At 45.5% G+C, this 15,861-nt stretch overlaps 1 protein-coding gene across 6 annotated transcripts in view; it reads right to left on the bottom strand.

The window, feature by feature from the left end:
• LOC135367121 (neprilysin-1-like) overlaps positions 1-15,861 on the bottom strand; it is a 288,929-nt gene that overhangs the window by 214,208 nt on the left and 58,860 nt on the right. The window contains exon 1 of one of the 6 annotated variants that reach the window (XR_010414369.1): positions 11,810-11,863. The exons of the other annotated variants lie outside the window; for them this stretch is intronic. The gene's annotated coding sequence lies outside the window, so the exon portion shown is untranslated. Of the gene's footprint in view, positions 1-11,809; positions 11,864-15,861 lie in introns of those variants that run through there. 6 annotated transcript variants of the gene reach the window in all.

Below are 15,861 nucleotides of genomic sequence, written 5' to 3'. Positions count from 1 at the left end.
TTGTCTGCTGTGTCGCAGGTCATGCGCAGCTGATGATGGTGGTTTCATGGGTGTCTGCACTGTGTTTACTTGCTGGTGGACTACGCTCACCCGTTGACGCCAGGAGGATAGTGTTATAATTAGAAAGGTGCAGAGTTACGTCAGTTTTGCCTTACAGCGTTAATGACGTAGAGCGAGGTAAATGTCCTTATCAGTGAAGTGAACGAAGTCGTCTAAGGAGGCATTCAATATTTGTTCATTCAATCATTCAAATCAAATTCAATCATATTTGTTCATTCAAATTCATCATTCAATATGATAAACTTACAAAAGAAACGAGACAACTGCCCGTTGTACTGTCGTTTAAGGTCAAATTTACCGATTGTCTAGCGATAAACCGATGTTGCTGTACCTCATATAGCGTTTGCCTTTCTTAAGAGAATTAAAAGTTGCAAAACGTTTTCTACGTCTTTATCAGTGATACGATCTCCAAATGACTTCATTCAATTATAGATTGACGGAGATTGATATGGGGCCTAATGCGAAGTATGCTCCTCTTTGTAATCTGCTTGCGACCTCGCAACCTCTGACTTTTTTTTCAAAGCGGTGCCATAGTTTTCGCGGGATTGAATTGTGATCTGTATCGCTTTCCAGAACTCATTCTGGTATATTGTTGTCGCTCGTTTGCGAAACAAAGATATATTTTCTTGCTGTGTTTGACTCGGAGGTTAAAAAAAAAGCTTGTGCCTCTCGTGAGAACGCGAGGAACCTGTCTGGGCGATGCAAGCATAACGCTTACTGTTGGGCACAATCCATATGCCTCGACGAAGAAAACTAACATGTCGTCGAATTGTTCAGTACTAAATAAATGTCACACAGTAAAAGCTGGCTGCATCTTCGCGCATTGTGTCAAACGCGTTCAAATGTGGTTCAAATGTGGTAACTGAATGGGGTCATCTTTCGATCTCAATCTACGGGAGCCCGAACTCCTCAGCGGTGCCTACGTACGGTAAATGTCGCCACAGTTTCATGTGAAGTCAGCCCAGGATGCACTATCTCTCACGAAGAACATGCCGCCACACTGACGGGCAATCACTTTGGTGCTATTGCAACTTCTGCCTTCTTTTTCTCTCCCCAGAACTCTTACGGAAGGACCTACACGGCTGTCGATATTGGTAGGACTTTTCATCGCTCTAAAAAAATCGGAGGAGGGTCCGCATCGTTATTCCGTCAAGCCAATGAGCTTCTGCTGCGAAATAACTTCTAATAACAGTTTTCCTTCTACTTCACCTTGCTAAGAGAAAAAAGAATAAATTGAGTGCAGTTACAGCTTCAACTCCCCGATGTAATATTACTCCCCTTTTTATTCCCTTGACCCAGTACTGAAATTATTCGCATACATTTCGCATAAGCTTGTGTTTATGCTCCTCCCAAAAGGGACTCATGGTTTGCACCAACGCATCTAGTCCCTACAAGGACTAAATTTTCTCCTTTTTTCTTCTTCTTCTTCTTCTTTGAGCGTATGCCTTGAAGCTCTATCCCACGTACACACTTTGGTTCGCTTCGCTCTCCGCAGTTCCGTACGACCACGCAACCTTTTTTTTTCTGTCTTTTATTTCCCGTTAACGTGTTTACGCCTACGTCGTAATTCAGTACTAAACCCCCCTTAGTCTAAGACGAACTGCATTAGAATTCTAATAGAACTCCTAGGCAAGAACTAAAGCGAAACAACGCAAGCACGTCCTTCCGCTACAAAAACAAGACTTTATCTAAACGAATTTCAAGAGTGCCCGTCGGTGGGTACCGTCATCTCGCGCTATCGATCGACATCCTTCCCCTGTCGTAATGGATTTTTTTCTATGCTCTTTTGAGGGTGTTAAAAACGCTTTTCGCGCATCGCCCTGCCGGGTATTTTCCTTTTTTTGCGCGTCCGCGAATGTCACGCTATTTACGTTTCCTTGCCACTGCGGCACGCGAGGCGATGTGTACATATACCCGTCTCTCTCCTCTACCTTGCATCGTCGCGCTCACTGAGATTTTTTCTTCTTCTTTTTTTTCTTTTTTTTTTGCTAGGCTGCCACGGAAAAGGTTAACGAAGTTCACATAGAATGAGAAAAGTTCAGGTATGTGTCGTGACGAGACTTTTTGCATGTGTAGAGGAGTTTGAATATCACGCGTCGTCAGTCAACAAACATTGAGAAGATTACTGTAACGTAAGAGTGCGTGCGACGAGTGGGAGTGAGCTTACTTGAAAGAAGACTCATTTTGCAGGCGACGTTAAAAGGTGCACTAAACTGCCAAAAAATATATTTTTTTTTTTTTTTTTTCAAATTACGTTACACGCTATGTTGATTTCGTACTTGTTATCATAATTGAAAACTTTGATTCCGTTACGAAGCTAAAATCAAGATTATACCGGACTCTTTCCTGCTTCGACGCTAAGCAGTGGACGTCGCTTCAGCTCGTGCATCGGTGTTTTTAGCTCATGCTGGGCGTGAACGCGCGTGCCACGCCATGAAGCAGTCCCGGTGAAAAACGTAGTGCGCGTCGCGAAGTTGTCCGAAGGACTTGAAGACAAATGTTGTCAGTTGAACATTCGCGAGAACCGTTGTGGGGTACAATTCCGTGAATCGGTGATGAAAAAAATGCAGCAGTGCACATCATGCCGCGCAGATACGGAACGCTACGATCGGACTCGTTCCAAATCCACGCGCCCACGATAGGTACGCGCGCGCTTCTCCTGCTTTCTCATTGGATGCCGCAAATCTTTGCCTCCTGGAGATCTTATTCGTTGCCGCCAAAGACTGCTCTGTTTTCATTTCGTTTTTCTTCTAAACGGTAGCGTTGCGTGAACTAATTTTGTTTGAGTTGTACGCATTGAAACGTGGACATTCATTTGCGAGCAAGTTGATTTTGCATTTCAGTGCCCCTGTAACGAAAGTAGTTTATGAAGCTATGATACCCACAACAGCGCGAAGACACGAACTTTGTTGTATTATTTCGTTTTGCAGTCGCACGGCACGCGGTTTCTTAGCGCATCGGTTTTTGGTATCGCTTGTTTCCGGATGTACATCTTCTTTCAGATTTAGTTTCGATGTCCGCTATTCGTCAATCTCAAAAGGGTATCAGCATTCGGCTCTGATACAGGGTTAGAACATGCGTAAGCATTTGAATGCAACTGGCTATTATCTGTGATTCTATTGTTTGATTTTTGTTTAATGATGTGTGGTGTGATTTTAGACAGCTTGATATGTTTTACACGGAAAGTGTTTGCTCTAAATAACCTCGAAAGGAGATTGCTTCAGTGGCAGAACGTCACAGATCTTCACTCGCATTGAGTTCCTTAATTCATTTCTCAGTTTTGCAGCGCGATTATACTGTCATTAAAACCAAATATTCTGTATGTTCTCTATGTAGGCAAAGAGACACTAGTTCTCGTAATGTAGATATACACTGTCGTTTCATCTGCAAAGCTTAATTACTATTCGTCCGATAAGCCCATATCATAATCATCCCAAAGAAATCCGTTATCCTGAAGAACGTTTTTTGTGCCCCTGTAAAGGGTACTCTGCCACTCATATACCGTTAGGGAGGCGAAGCAAGAAGCAATCTTTACGTCCGCAATGTGCAGCTCCCACAATGCATTTCGCACTGCCACTCCCATACACAATTTACGAAGCACGCATTGAGAGTGGAACTTCTTTCTTTCCTTCTCTCCGCAGTCATGTTTATATATCCTTATGCTACGTCCACCCAACACCACACCCAATGCCGCAAACAACACAACCAATATTTGTCACACACACTGTGAACCTAGCATTGCGACGTCGAAGGATAGAAACGTGTAATTTCTGTCGTCATGCATGAATAAGGCACGGTGTTGCATTATTATTGTACTTCGCCACGCGAGGTGAAGCGACACTCTTCCTGGTTGTTGACCTCGTTACCCTAGCGACGCCGTCCAACATCGTGAGCGCATCGTATTCAAGCTGGACACTGCCACCGCCAGTCGACTTGACAGATATTGTGCGAAATAATATGGTATTTCCTATTATGTTAGGCTCGAGTAGAAACAGTGTCATTTGCACGTCTGCACCACTAGCGTACGGAGTGTTTTAATGCGTACTAGACTTCAAATTACATTCATGTCGAACCAAGTCCAACTATTATTGGATCCCACCTTTTTTTTTTTTAGAGCGCATGACGCAATATAAGAATGTCTTGCCAGCCACACAGCAGTGGCTCTTTCTTAAGTGTACCATCGTTACGCTACAGCGCCCAGCAGTGACAGCAAAATGTTTGGCAACGTCTTTTGGGAGCCAGCCATCTGAGACAAAAGGCAGTATGATAAGTCCAGCGGTAGAATAGTCATCCATCCGAGCAACCTCGAAAGCGGAACTCAATAAAGACCGAGCTTCAGTGCGGATGCAAGCGTTATGGGGGCAGATGCGACCCTGCTGAAAAAAGCACGGCAAGGTTACACTAAATTACCTAGAAAAGACATGCATCCTGTACGTCGTGATGGGAGATTGACCGGCAGCAAGTGTTCAAGTGTCATTATAACACTTTTTCGATTCCTGAATGCGGAAAATAAATTGCATGTTGGTCTTCCCAAATATCTATTAAAATATTATTTAAATTCCTCTTATTTTATTTTTTCTTAACACATTCCGACAGCCCAACGTTTCTCTCGAGCCTGTCTCATTCGTTTCAGCGGTTACATTTGATGCACATTATTGAAGTCGTTGCATCTGTGTGTTTAACGAACCAAAGTATTTTGAATGAATGATGCAGTTCGTTATGATTAGCATATAACTCCCAGTACTTCATATAGCGTAGTCCATCGTAGTACTGCATCGTTGCAGGTGCTTGAGTTTATTTATCCGTCACTAACAGCCTATAGATGACTCTCTACTAACAGAGAACAGAGAGCAGAACAGTCTCTGTTCGAAATATCGGCGGCTTCTGTCCTGAGGCAACTCCCTTCCTACATTCTACCGGTTCACTGGATTTCTACCCATATACATATAGATGACTGAGGTGCACGAAGATCTGGAGACGACAGCACCCTCCGAAAAGCATGCTTCCACTAGCGCAAACACGAGGGGGGGGGGGGGGTAAATTATTATTGTAAGTTCGCGCGACACCAAATCGAACCTCAACGATGCTGGAAACACCGACGCAAAACGTTGTCGTACCGCGCAGCTAAAAAGAGCCCACGTACCTATGTGAACAAATGAGACCATCAAATTTTCCAAGCCAGAAAATATATCATATTTGAACTCTCGGGCCCCAGGCAAAGTTACGTACCAAAATTAATGACGGCAGGGATCAATCTTTCACCTCGTCAGATTTCTCCCGGCACGTGTGGTCCCTTTTCCATTAGTCACAGCAGTGGGAAACTTAAGTGCGGTCGAACTACAGCAATTAGAGGAAAACCATAATGACAGTCGGTCGGCCATTATCGTTGTCCCTATGCTCAACATAAAGTTCAACGCGACGTCATCAAATTGAGCCACAGTGCGCAAAAAAAAAGAAAAAATAAAGAAGAAGAGTCCGTTCTCCCGGAGGTTACAGTATAAGCGAGAGACAGGAAAGAAAAAAGAGAATGTGATAGGAAGGGCAAAACGCCGCCTCTATAGATTTTTTTAGTTTAGAAAGTTATTTTGTTTCCTGATTTCATATTTTTGGTAAAAAATGTGCGAATCATTATCGTACGTTTCACAGGCGCTGCGGTTGTTGTTTTCATGATGTATTTTACGTTACCAAGTTCTGGTTGGTGCGCTGTTACTTGCTGATACGAAGGCTGCATACAAACCAGTCCGCCTCTACGTGTGGCCCCGTGCGATGTCTCTGCCCAAATGTTGACTTTGAGTTTTCTTTTTAGGGGAGTTGAAGGAAATTCGAAGAGCTCGCTAAGCCTTGTGTTGAATAAGAAACGACCGAAACATTTATGTATGGGCTTCGACAATGTTCCTCATTATGTTTTAACTGGGAAGCAATTTTTACACATATAGAAGACTCAAATCACCGTTGGAGAATGTATGAAAGGTGCTTATCAATTACACCGATGAACAAAGCAGCAGAAGGCAAGCGAGCTGGCGTACACACGGGCAACATTACCTGAAGTCTGGGGTGAACTTGGACGACACACAGAAAAACGAAGTGGACACAGAGACTCACAAGTGAGTCACTCAAGCGAGTCACCCAGGTGTGTGACTCAAAGGATCACTGTGAGCTTCTGTGCCCGTATTCGTTTTTCTGTGTGTCGTCCAAGTTCTCCTCGGACTCAAAGAAATGTTGTCCGCTTCACCGATTACTCGTGCGAGATTTGACAAATTTTGTGCAGCATTTCAACTAACCGCATACATATAGGAGTCGTTATCTCGTCTCGTGTATGAATCGCTTGCAATACTAGAGAACGCTGAATGTCTTACCTCTTCCCTTTTGCTCCTTATTTAAGTTAGCAGTTGCATGACGGTCGACGCAGAAAGGAAAGAATCACGTCTCGCGTCTCAGCACGCCGCATCTACGTCACTTTCCGAGGGGACCCAAATACACGAATCACGTTAAAATTTCGTGCAAAACGTCACGCTTGTATTTTACCTCTTACTGGTTCCGACCTTGATAGTATGGCGACATACAGCTTTGGAGGAACCGTTGAGTCACGACGAATGTATACGGCTGGTTGCTAAGGTAGCATGTAGAAGCGACCAGAAGCAACAAGACAGACGACAACGACTTCGTTTCTGTCTCGCTGCTTCCGGTTTCTTGTACATGCCAACTGATTCCATGTTGCACGTACTGCACGTGCTCTTAATTAGACTTGCACGTGCATCTGGCGCACGTGTAACCTCGCGATAATGCTCGAGCAGGAACAGCCAAACACAATTAAGCGCGCGCTAAGTTCAAATTATGTAGTGGTGGAGGTGGTGGTGGTGGTGGTGGTGGTGGTGGTGGTGGTGCTTTCGGCTTGTCGGCTCACAGAGGTGGGCAAAATCACCACTGACTCCCTGGGGGAATATGCGTCCTGGACAGACTTTTAAGGGAACTGTGCCGACATAGGTCTGAAAGCGTCTGAGGAAAAACCCCAGACAGCACACCCCGCACTGGGATACGAAGTCTCCTAGTCTCGACGTGACTTGAGGAGAATGACTTGACGTGACTTGACGACGTGACGTGAGGCCAGCACGCTAACCACTGGGCCACGGGAGCGGGTTATCAAATTATGTGTTGCTGCTTCCTGCTCGCATTTCATGCGCTTCAGCCGCAAGTTTATCACAGCAACTCGCACACGAACACAACGTGATACCCTCTTCATCTGACTTTATGAAAATATCGCGATCACAGCTGTAACAACACCAACTAATACGACCTACCTAGCTTTTTGAGACCTACCCTTATTTTCTGCAACTGCCGCGCAGAAATGATTTCATCAAGCACCAAAGTTTGTTGTTTTAGAGCAGACTTCCGCAAGCATATCGTGGCTCATGAAAGTGCAGTTACAAAAGCATTACTCGAAGGCCTTTTCCTAAGAGGATTCAACGTCCAGTAATGACAGTAACTTCTCAATTTTTTTTTCTCAAGGACCCTTCTCCACGCCTTCTACTTTTTTTTTTGTTGTAGTTTACTACTTTTTATTAGTCTTATTTTACCGTCCTCGACTTCTCTTCCGTTACTCTGTAGCACGAAGGGTTTTAAAAAAAGCAGAAAACAGAACTAAACATTGATGCCGCCCAACAGAGAGTTCACTCAGTAAGAGGTTAAGCCGCGCAGTGTTTGCGTAGAGCGCCTTGCTAGAAAGTTCCCTCGAGGCAAGTTCTCTGTGATGCTTCTTTGATCTTTCGACGACGGAGCACCATACTGCCGTCATCACTTTATTGACACAAGTCTCGGAGATGTTATAGCACTCCTTCTTTTCGGCGATAGACTGACGGGGCCTGTCAATACGCTCGAGATGTGCCTGTGTTTGACGAGATGACAACGCATGAGTGCTATGCGACTAGAGTTTAATTTTGAAAATATCGCGTCTTGTGCTGTGATGCCGCGTCTAGTAAAGAGTCCAAGTACATATCCCAAGTTCGAGTTTTCGAGGATGTCGTTCTCTTCATCTCACAGTGAGTTGCAAGTTTTAGACTTTTCTTTCTTCCCTTCTTCGGTTCGTAGTCAGCTAACAAAGCGAGGAGCTTCTCTCATTCGAAAGCAAGAGTAAATAATCCCGCTCAATGTGACTGTGGATTGTACCGCAAGTCTAAGTGCTTGTAAAAGGCGTCCATTCATTCGTCACAAAGATACAGGTACTGTGTATTCACACGAGCGAGATCCTTGTATCGCCACGGAAGATTCTAGTGGAAGAAAAAAGCGAGAACACTGCTCACGGAGACGAAGTTCCGTCCCGTGTTATGTCATTCACACGGTGCGGAATAGCGGGTGTGGCGCTTAGCAGACGACACCGTCGGCGTCTTTCCTGTCGTCTGCTACGGAATATCTTGTGGCTGTGTCGCAGGATATTCCTCACGGTTAGCAGTGTACGTGAACACTGGACGTTGAGCGCTCGCGCCCAGAAAGCTATGACGTTTTACGTGTCCGGTACGGCGAGGACGTGTGCAGTTCTCCAGAAATGGAAAAAAATTGATCCACAGACCCCCCTAACGTGACCTCGGCCATGATCACAGTTGTCTCGCAACATAACGCTGCCAATTATAATTACAAGACCACCATTTGCTCAGTTGTAATTGCTTGGAGTCTTCAATGAGCCATACCGTGTATTCACACGAACGACATTGCCCACAATGCCACAGCGGAAGATGCGCTGCTGCCACGTGAGAGCGAGCGCTCAACGTCATGTCTTCACGTACACTGCTATCCGTGGGGAATATCCTGCGAAACAGCCACAAGATATTCCGTAGCAGACGACAGGAAAAGACGCTGACGGTGTCATCTGCTAAGTGTCGTCTGCTAAGCGTCGTCTGCTAGGCGTCGTCTGCTAGGCGTCGTCTGCTAAGCGTCGTCTGCTAAGCGTCGTCTGCTAAGCGTCGTCTGCTAAGCGTCGTCTGCTAAGTGCGCAGTACGCGGCACCGTGTGAATGCTCAACATAACACGGGGCGGAACTTGGGCTCCGTGAGCTGTAGTGTTTTCTCTTCTTTTTCCACTAGAATATTCCGTGAGGATGTCGCTCGTGTGAATAAACGGATAATGAACTATGCACACGCACTAAACAGCACTTCGTTTCTGTTGCCAAACTTATGTTTTCTTGCTCTCTGCGGAGTCGTCCACGAAAGGTGCGCTACAACGTCCGAGCTTCCGAATGGAAGAAAGCACCGAGTGAAAGCAACGTACCCCCTCCGGCACGTTCCGTTCACGAGACGGTACGGGAAGAATTTCTGACCACATTCCCGAAACGCCCCATGAATGGCAACTAGAGCACAGCACAATGACTTCACTAATAAATTCTGGCAGTTATTACGCCTTGTGGGAAGAGGCGAGGTCTCCCTGAAGACATCCGAAGCATGCGTCACCAGGATACATCTTTCTCCTGCTAGTACTAAGAGTCCTGCTCGAACGATGCTAGCTTTTTCTTTTGTTCCTTCGCCCCTCTTGTTCCTCCCCTTTTGCTATATGTCAACTTTGACAGTACAGAATGCGACGTCTGTATCTCCCTCCAGGAAGAACGGAGGGGCACTGTAATTGGAAATGGTGTGAAGTGATGAATGGAGGTACAAGATCTATTTTCCTCGCCTGAAGATTATAAAACGGCGCGACTTTGTTGTGCCAATGGCATCAAGTATAGAAGATACATGTTGTTTTCAACCAATCATCTGTAATCTGTATTTGATATTGTATTTGATCTGTTCTTGCGCTTAATCCGGAACAAAATAGCAACACTGAACGTCTTCCATTCGGTTAGGTACACCACGATACGACATGACCGCGGACGTCTCAAGGTGTCTAGTTCCACACTATCGTTTAGCACCATTTGCCCTCTCGTCGAACAACACCGGGTTTTTCATTCCATATTTTACTCCCTTATGTCCACTAACAGAAGAAAATTGTCATATTAGTCCTCATCATTGCGTGTTATTTATTTAAATACCTCGAGCGCCTATAGCAGGCATTACATTTTTACCAGACTGTTTTTACTAAGGCATACAGAAAAAAAACGTCCTACGGAAATATGAAACGTAGGAAAAAAAACATGTTTGTCTCTCTTCCTCTCACAGGTCCATGAATAAAGAAGATGAAAGAGCGCATACAGCACTATGCAACGCATTTACATAATTTCGCCATTATACTCATTATACTCCCGCGTTAACTATACTGCGCCACAGAACACGGCATCACGCAACGCCGCCAGGTTCTAGATGACAAAGTAAGCGATGACATTTTAGCACGCTCACCCGCACCGTTATGTAAGCGCACTCGATATATACCGCTCGATAAAAACAAATCTGTGGCACGGCAAATAAGCGAGAGCGGCAAACGACGGGTGTCGTGACCGCGGAACCGCAATCGCCGGGCAACAGCCCGCAAACAAAGCCTTGAGGAAGGGCGCAATGAGATACATGATTGTGGGGGGCGTCGCAGTAACTAGGTCATTGCAAGTGATTTTGTTACCAGGGGCTCTGTTGGAATAAGGCAACATATCGGGCCGGTTGCTCACAACTGTTGGAATGAACGGTGGTATTCAAGGTCGTGTGTAACACTGGGAGGTAGTGGGTTCAAATCCTACCACCGGTTGTGCTGTCTGAGCTTTTCCCTGGGGTTTTCCGAAGACTTGTCGGCACAGTTCCCCAGTGATAGTCAGTAGTTAACTACATGTAGTTAAACTACTAGTTAAAACTACCTGATTGTAGTTAAAAAGTAGTTATCAACTGCTTGCAGAAATGTAGTGGCAACTACTAGTTAAACTAGTATTTCGGGTAGTTAGCTACAGTAGTTAGGTTACTTAAGGCGCTAACTACTTCCGATTTTGCCGCAAGGCTTTACGGCACGACTGTGCCTCCGACTTTTACCTCGAGCTACTTGTTTGATGAGAACGGAGGTGCAGAGCAATTGTGCTGTGCATGCTTACTAAATCTTCACTTTTATCGCTGCTTGTGATTCATATTTAGGTGTCCGAGAACAGTGAAGAATGAGATTGGTGTGGATGGACAATGTTAATAAGTAGTTATAGATGTAGTTAAAATACATATCGCAGTAGTTACACAAGTAGTTTTAACTACCTCCCCTGAAAAGTAGAACTACTAGTTAAACTACTCCATCATGAAGTAGTTAGTAGTTATAGTTAAACTACTGTAGAAGTAGTTAATGGCCATCACTGCAGTCCCGGCCATCTATGAAGTCGGCCCAGGACGCATACTGATCTCCCATTCCTTCCTGCTGTTCTCTCTCCATCTGTCCACGTCTGTACGACGCTCATAGCCACAGTTGCTTCGCGGCGCTAACACTGAATCGAAAAAAATTCTTTTGGAATGAACTATTAGATACCGAGGTTGTTTAAAGGTAAGAGAAGGGGGTGATAGGGTTAACTGTAAAGTTTTTAAACGAGACACATGCGTTTTCTTTCTAAGCTGAGCACGAGAGAAGGATAATACGGGATATTTTATATAGCATTGATACGGAAGACGTTCCAAAGAACGTTTGGAGGCGTATCATCTACCTGCAAACGTCAAATGTGGAACAATAGATTACAATGTTGCTGAACTGAACGCGTCAATTTCCGCGGAACAACATTAATCGAGTCGCCTAAAAACTCTGATGAGTATACTAGGCTGTCATTCATGAAGGTGCTTTCACGAACGGCTTCGGGAGATTCTTACAGTCCATTTACCTCTTTCGACGAACGATGTCGATGGCTCTTTTTTGAGCTGTTCTTCTCGGACACTGTGAAACAGAAACAAATAGTAAAAACCGTTATCCCGTGATGCCTTTCTTTTTATTTCTTTTTTTTTTTTTTTTTTTGTACCAGGATACGCAACAGCCCATTCCTACAGAATTATGACACAGAGCGAGCAAGATGTTTATCTCTGTTCCTTTCATCGCCTTACGAAGGGTGGACTGTAAGAGCGTATGGGTGCGTTGAGGTGGGGAGGGAGGGGGTGATCTTGGGCAGACGAGCAGTCTCCCTGCCTAGACTCGCGGCACCTTGTTCAGGGGAGAAGAAAGAGCGAGGGTGGGGAGAAGGAAAGAGACTCGGGCAGATGAGCAGCGCATGGTGCATTACGAATAGCCGATACGCCGCTCAATAAAATCAAACCTGTGACTCGACAGACGAGTGAAAACGGTCAACGATGGGTGTCGTGCGCAATCTCCGGGCAATAGCCTGCAAACGACGTTTCGGGGAAGTAGGACGCAAAACACACGACCGTGGGCCGCACTAATAACTAGGACAGGTCTAAGTCTTACTGGTTGCGTGATTTTTGTTGCGATGGCGAGAAACACGGAAGCATTGGACTACAGGACAACGATTTGCCACGAACTCTTTGCCTCCGAGGTGTAAAAAGCAGACGGCCAATTCCGCTCGTCGTCTTCGGTCACCGCAGTGTAGTGCGCATGCATGTAGTGCATGATGCTTGCGAGTCACAACATAGAGCATCTGCATGCTTCAAACTGCTGCTTGTCCACCCATCACGTTGGGAAAACAGGCGTCCATCGGAGACAACATACCGAATGCACATTTGCATGTTTTTAAAGCAAATCTGGCGTACGTCGTCTTCTCGCGTGCCCCAGTATCAATGTGCTGGTGGAGATATACCTCTGTCACTATAACTCCTATGTTGTCTTCGCCCGTGATTAGCCACGAGCTCTTGCGCGAGCCTAGCGAACGGTTTTGTCGCGCGCGAACTTTAGATATAATGATAACGCTCACTATATCAAAGTTCAAGATAGGGACCTAGATATATTCGAATAGTTTCGAAGACCGAAGTTCTGCGTGTTCTTCTCCACGCAAAAACGTCGGTCTTAGGACGACAGCGAGGACCGACCACGCTGCCACTAAAAATTGGCGCAGAACGATATGTAGGGTGAGGTGGGGCAAGATGAGACACGGGGCAAGATGCGACATTTTGGGTTCCACACCGCCAGTCGCAGAGACATGTTGCTCCATGCGCTTGAAACTTTAAAAGGGGGGTACGACTCCATCAGTTGCTGATGACGAAACTTATGGAGTTGTACCCCTTTTTTATTTTATTATATATGTTTGTATTTTTATGTTTGTACCAACCCTCGCTCTCCCCCTTGCAAATGTCATATATTCTGGAATTTCGTAACTTGATGTTAGACCTGAAGAAGTGCATACGTGAATACGTGTGTCCTATACGTCATACACCACCTCGGCGTTCTCTCATCCACAGACGACGACGTCCCGACGACGACGTCCCGAACTCTCTTTCTCTTATCCCTACAGCGAAGACCGAATATGTTCCGACACTGAAGTCTTCGAACGTATAAAAATATCACGTTTCGTGATTTTTAGAAGAAAGAAAAATTAATCTACGAGGATTCTACGTGTGCATGTCGTTTCTATAATCACCCCAGTGTGGTTATTGTACATGTCCCGACAAAAGTTTACGGAGCGCGCGATCGGTGTATCTTTTCCTCGGTAGTACGCTCCACCGGCGAGCTGAAAAGGGCTCATTTACTCGTTCAGAGGGGTGAGCGCGTGCGCCGGTCGCGACACACCGCGGTAGTTTCGGTATGGCTCGAATGTGCTCCAAAGGTGACCGGTACTTTCTAAGAACCATGGGAAAAGGGTCGACTTCCGTGTCTACGCTAGCAGACGACGCACGGTATCGGTGGTGGAGGTGGATGCTCTATAGAAACATCTTTAGAAAGCGGTAAAGCGCGACTAATTTACCGACGGTAAGCACGCGCGTAATGTAACATTGAGTATAAGGACTGCAACAAGCAAACTTCAAGCGTGCGTCACGTGTATAAGCAGAGATTTTCAGCTGTAGCTGAAAATAAAAGATGTGTCCAATTCAAAATGTCAAAAATTCGTTATTGATGTTGCGGGTTTCAAGTTCTTCCATACATTCATATGTAGGAGAAGTACGCAGTATTACCGTCGCTGTGCCAATACCTGGCATTGTAGTCTTGAATTGCTTCAGAAGCGACTTTGAAACCAATTTAAAACACGCAACGATCACAAAGCACCTTGGCTATCGGAATCTGTGAGGCACTTGACACGGAAGGGAGGACACTGACGTCATTTCCGCACGAAATTACCGGTGGCCTACTGGTGTCGCTGCCGGCGCACTCCTCCACCCCTCCGAGCGAGTGAACAAGCCCGCTTCAGCTTGCCGCTAGGGTGTGGCACCGAGGAGAAGATACACCGATCGTGTGTTTCGTAAACTTTTGTCGGCACCTGCACGTGCAAAAGAACATGTGCATGTGAGAGGTCACACTTATCTGCAATTTAATTGGACGTACCGCGAAATGCTCTTTTTTTGTTTATTTAGTTTATGAAATAAAATTACTTAATTCGTTTCGCCCTCGTCGTAACGTTTATGTGCACGCCTCTAACGCGAGGTGTTCTTGCGTTTAGTAGCAGTCACTTCCACGCCTTGGTCTTCTTCACTTCTAAATTGTAATGTGTTACTGGCTTCCAGAGGAGTGTCTAAGCAACCTCGGAGGGACCGTTTCGCTATTATGGGAATTCAAAGAAATATGTGATCTTCACTGCGCATGTGCAGAACCCACATAGTTTTTTTTTCTTTTTCTTTTTTTGTGCAATGCGACTGACAAATGCTGCACCGCAAATGTTGCACAAACTGCGTGTTTGCTTCTCCGGCATACACCAGGTCAGTGCAGTGAAAGCACGCTTTACAGGCGACCGTCGCTGACGGACGCACAGATGCACGTCTTGAATGCACGGCGCATGGAAGGACAGGTGTCAGCAGCCCCTCCTCTGAAGTGTCAACATTTTGTCAAGTCGGTTTTATTCGGACCACACCGATTCGATTCCACAGACAATCAACAACGTCAGGTTTCTATATGAGGATAATGTTAATATTGCACTAATAATAATGTGTTTCAACTTCCAGCTCCAAAGTTACTACTACGGTTTCCTTCCCATTTAACCGCGCCGAGTCAAAATGCTACAAGGGTGGACATCCACGGCTAGGCAAACAACTTCTCTATCATCCGACCTCCCAATGAAATCTCGTACTTCTTTTTATAATTTAATCACGTGTTACGTAAAGCAATGGGAAACAAATTCCATCGTCAATCTGCCCTTCCGTTCTAAACCGCAATAACGGTTACGCACGGAATGATCAGGACAAATTCATATCGCATTCTTGCTTCGCTATATAACCTACCCCACTCGAACTGCGACGGCAATATATCCCGCGTCTATTCTTGGATCGAACTTGAGTTCAGTGTTCCCAACTCGCTGCCTCGTTCGCAACAACTTCCCGATGCAAGCAACTCCCTTCGCCAAACGACTTCGCGGACGTCTCGAACACGTGTGCAGTTTGCACCTACACCTACACTGTAGCCTAATATAATGAGAGAAAAGCATGGATGAAACACTCCCGTCGGAATAGATTCCTGCGCCCCGGAATGCCCCGGCCAATTTTCCATCACTGCCTTAAACTAGTCCCAAGCGCATCAGAGTCTCTGCGCGAGGATGGGAATAGGCTAGCAGGGAATAAATTATCCGTAGTTCAATTGACTGAAACTTTTACAGCGTTCACAGCAACGGCGGCCTTCCTTAAGAGATATTCGCACTGCGCTATACTTCATCATTGACGCCAACTAGTTGAGTCTAATTTTTTTCACACGAACCCACGGTTTCAAGAAGGTTATCGCTCTCCAAGGGAAGTTAATTTTGACGCTTAGGTAAAATGAAAAAGCGGTACAGCGGTACTGACCATCGTT

The sequence above is a fragment of the Ornithodoros turicata genome, chromosome 8, assembly GCF_037126465.1.
Source record: "Ornithodoros turicata isolate Travis chromosome 8, ASM3712646v1, whole genome shotgun sequence".
Lineage (NCBI taxonomy): Eukaryota > Metazoa > Arthropoda > Arachnida > Ixodida > Argasidae > Ornithodoros > Ornithodoros turicata.
The sequence above is the reverse complement of the archived record's forward strand: the minus strand, read 5'-3'. Positions and strand labels throughout refer to the sequence as shown.